The sequence below is a fragment of the Palaemon carinicauda genome, chromosome 9 (genome assembly GCF_036898095.1).
Source record: "Palaemon carinicauda isolate YSFRI2023 chromosome 9, ASM3689809v2, whole genome shotgun sequence".
Taxonomy (NCBI): domain Eukaryota; kingdom Metazoa; phylum Arthropoda; class Malacostraca; order Decapoda; family Palaemonidae; genus Palaemon; species Palaemon carinicauda.
Genome location: NC_090733.1, coordinates 86,045,239 through 86,050,216, shown reverse-complemented (window position 1 = coordinate 86,050,216; position 4,978 = coordinate 86,045,239).

Here is a 4,978-nt window from a genome sequence, read left to right as displayed (position 1 = left end):
TTTCGAGCAAAGCCTAGAGGAGCAGCCAGAGGCTCGTCTAGGCGCCCCTCAAGGGGAAGGGGATTCAGTGGTGGTCGCGGTCAGGGAGGCAAGACCTCTGGACGACAGTCCAAGTGAGATGATACCGGTAGGAGGGAGACTTCAGAATTTTCGGGATCAGTGGACCTTCGATCCCTGGGCCCACAGCCTACTCAAGAATGGACTGGGCTGGAGCTGGTACAGCACTCCACCCCCGTGCCCTAGGTTTTTCCAACACTCCACCTCCGTTCTGGAGGAGTACATCCAAGAACTGTTGGAGAAAAAAGTGATCCGAAGGGTGAAGTCCATCAAATTCCAAGGGAGGCTGTTTTGTGTTCCCAAGAAAGACTCGGAAAAACTCAGTCATTCTGGACTTGTCACCACTCAACAAGTTCATAGTGAATTGCAAGTTCAAAATGCTAACACTGCAACACATAAGGACCTTACTGCCCAAGAGGGCATATACCGTCTCTATAGACTTGTCAGACGCCTATTGGCATGTCCCAATCAACCGTCGACTCTCCCCCTACCTAGGGTTCAAACTACAACGAAGACTATACGCCTTCAGAGCCATGCCATTCGGGCTAAATATAGCCCCAAGGATCTTCACGAAGCTTGCGAGCGTAGCTCTCAAACAATTACACCTAAAGGGAATTCAGGTAGCAGCCTACCTGGACGACTGGCTGGTGTGGGCAGCATCCGAGACAGAATGCTTGCAAGCTTCCAGTCAAGTGATCCAGTTCCTAGAGTATCTAGGCTTCAAGATTAACAGAAAAAAGTCTCGACTTTCTCCATCTCAAAAGTTCCAGTGGCTGGGAATCCACTGGGACCTAATGTCACACCGTTTCTCCATTCCGGCGAAGAAAAGGAAGGAGATAGCGGGTTCTGTCAAGAGACTTCTAGATTCCGAAAGGATATCAAGACGCGAACAGGAGAGGGTACTGGGTTCTCTCCAGTTTGCTTCGGTGACAGACCCGGTGCTAAGAGCACAGCTAAAGGATGCAACCGGAGTTTGAAGAAGTTATGCATCAAACGCGCGAAGAGATCTGAGAAGACCAGTTCCGCTTCGGCTACGTACTCTTCTCAGGCCTTGGTCCTAAGCCAGACATCTAAAGAAGTCGGTTCTTCTTCAGCCACCTCCCCCGTCGGTGACGATTCACTCAGACGCCTCAATGGAGGGATGGGGAGGTCACTCTCAACGGAAAAAAGTCCAGGGGACTTGGTCCAAGCTATTCAAGACCTTTCACATAAACTTTCTAGAAGCTATGGCAGTGCTTCTTACCTTAAAGAAAGTCTCCCCGCGTCACTCGATCCACATAAGGTTGGTGATGGACAGCGAGGTAGTTGTGAGATACTTGAATCGACAAGGATCAAGGTCACCACCTCTCAACCAGGTGATGTTGGCCATCTTCCGATTGGCGGAAAGGAAGAAGTGGTACCTGTCGGCAGTTCACCTTCAAGGAGTCCGCAATGTGACAGCGGACGCTCTATCCAGGTTCACACCGATAGAGTCGGAATGGTCCTTAGACGCAGGATCATTCTCCTTCATTCTGAGTCAAGTCCCAGAACTGCAGATAGACCTCTTTGCGACGAAAGACAACAAGAAGTTGCCCCTGTACGTGTCCCCGTACGAGGACCCCTTAGCGGAAGCAGTGGACGCGATGTCCCTCGACTGGAACAGATGGTCCAGGATTTATCTGTTCCCTCCTCACAACCTTCTGTTGAGGGTCCTCAACAAACTGAGATCCTTCAAGAGGGTAGCGGCAATAGTGGCCCACGAGTGGCCGAGCAGCGTGTGGTTCCCCCTGGCATTGGAACTACGGTTGAAGTTTCTACCGCTACCAGATCCAGTTCTGACCCAGCGAGTCCAGAAGTCGACTGTCTGCGCTTCATTACAAAAAACCCGGACACTGCAGCTCATGATTTTCTCTCCCTAGCGATGAGAAAGCGTTTCGGGATTTCGAAAGCCAGCATAGACTTCCTAGAGGAATATAAGTGCAAATATACTAGAAGCCAATATGAGCCATCTTGGAGAAAATGGGTGGCCTTTGTCAAGGCAAAGAATCCGCAGGAGATCTCGACGGACTTCTGCTTATCTTTTTTCATCCACCTCCATGGTCAAGGGTTGGCAGCTAACACGATTTCGGTGTGTAAGTCTGCTTTGACAAGACCCATTCTATATGCCTTCCAGGTCGACCTCGCTAACGAGATCTTTAATAAAGTTCCGAAAGCCTGCGCTAGGCTCATACCTTCAGCACCTCCAAAGCCCATTTCATGGTCTTTAGACAAAGTTCTTCATTTCGCTTCTCTGTTGAGCAATGAGGAGTGTGCGTTAAAGGATTTGACCCAAAAGTTATTTTCCTATTTGCACTCGCGTCTGGGGCCAGGGTTAGTGAGATTGTAGCCCTCTCGAGAGAGGGAGGTCGTGTTCAGTTCCTGGATGGGGGAGAACTGAACCTGTTTCCGGATCCTACGTTTCTCGCCAAAAATTAGTTACTCACCAAAAGGTGGGGTCCCTGGAGAATCTGCCCTCTGAAAGAAGATGCATCTCTATGTCCAGTAGAATGCCTAAAGGTCTATCTTCGTAGAACTTCAGACTTCAAGGGTGGTCAACTATTCAGGGGAGAAATATCAGGCTCAAATTTATCTCTGAATCAACTCAGGGCGAAAATCACATATTTTATTCGCAGAGCGGATCCTGACAGTACACCCTCAGGTCACGATCCGAGGAAAGTTGCCTCATCCTTAAATTTCTTTAATTGTATGGATTTTGAACATCTTCGTTCATACACTGGCTGGAAGTCTTCCAGAGTGTTCTTTCGCCACTATGCGAAGCAAGTAGAGGAACTAGAGAGATCTGTAGTAGCAGTGGGTCGCGTTGTTAACCCTGCTGTTTAACTCTGCGAGGAACAGTGGTTTTAATTGGGACGATTAATTCCAGAGTGAGTGTGTAGTTACATGCTGTACTACAAACTAAGTGAGGGCACTGAGTTGCCCACGTTGACTGTTCCATTTCTAAAGGTGAACCTAGCATAAGTGCAGACATGTGTGCCGAGCGTTTCTAACGCTAATGTGATTGATTAGTAATACAGACTTTTATGACTTTTTTACCTCGGTAAGTTAAAAGTGGCCATATGTTTTTTCTTTCAGATAAACAAGTTCTGTTTACTATCATACTTATGCTTAAAGTTTCTTCTTATATATATATATATATATATATATATATATATATATATATATATATATATATATATATATATATATATATATATATATAAATATATATATATATATATATATATATATATATATATATATATATATATATATATAAATATATATATATATATATATATATATATATATATATATATATATATAAATATATATATATATATATATATATATATATATATATATATATATATATATATATATATATATATATATATATATATATATATATATATATATATATATATATATATATATATATATATATTTATATATATATATATATATATATATATATATATATATATATATATATATATATATATATATATATATATATATATGTATATATATATATATATATATATATATATATATATATATATATATATATATATATATATATATATATATATATATATATATATATATATATATTCAATTGTTGTTAACCTGTCTATTTATTGTCTGTCAATAAACTCTTTCTTGAGAACCTTGCGTCTCCTTCACCTGTGTCAATTTATTGGTATAATTGAGCATTCATTCTATGTACTTTATCTGGGATAATTCTAATAGATTGTTCCTTTATGCAAGCTATGTTGCATTGGTTTATGCTTTCCCTTAACGGGAGGACTCCATCTCATAAGGGGACGGTGGCGGATTTACAAGTTTCCTCCTATGCGGATATAAACCTTTGTCCAATATAAGTATTGTGCGGAGAACTGGTCGATATTTCATATTGACGCAGTGGTTCTTTACAAACTATGCTTTACTTAATATAGGGTGAGACCACTATATTGGCTTGCCTGGTATTCATACATAGGTATATGTACTCTTCGAGATTTTTCCAGAGTCTAGTAGGACTCTTCCCTGTAGGGGGCAGGAAGCTCTAACATGGTTTATGGTTAGTTGAAAAGATGTATAACGGTAGCATCTTAGGTCTCTAGGTCTAGTCGACCGGGAAAAATTACCTCCGGGGAGTACGGCACGTTCTGAGAATCCACAGATACAGTAATGCTCTGGTATACTTCTATCAGGACAACATGGCTTGAGCCCAAAAAACGGATTTTGAGCGAAGCGAAAAATCTATTTTTGGGTGAGATGGCCATGTCGTCCTGATGGACCCGCCCTTCCCTTTCTATGGAAGGGCTGTAGGACCCCTCCCTACATACAGTATCTGTAGCACCTCGTGTATCGCTACAAGGAATACAGATGGCGCAAGAATTGGCGCAATGCACGCTTACCAAACAGGAGAAGAGGGAGCCTTGGGGGCGGCTCCCCCTTTTTCTTTCTCGTTTTCGTTTTCTTGCCAATTGACCCCTTCGATGTGTTATCTCTGTTTGGGGGTGCAGATTGCCATGTGGCATGTCAAGAATACGTCCTCTGATATGTCGCGATATCCCTTTCATTAGGGATATTCGCTCCAGGAGTTAGAATTCTGGGTACCTTGAGGTAAATTCTAGAGGAATATCGCCGTAGTTGTAATATACCCTAGGAAGCTACCCTATAGGAACTTCCATCAGGACGACATGGCCATCTCGCCCAAAAATAGATTTTTCTCTTCGCTCAAAATCCGTTATATATTTGTATGTTTGTGTATGTTTTGCTTATGTATTTATATAGATAAGGCTACCGTATTGTCATATAAATAAACTGTACTGAAAGTAAAAAAAGAAGAAAACAAGAATATACCCGCCACTAGAAATGACCCTTTTTAGCAGGTGTC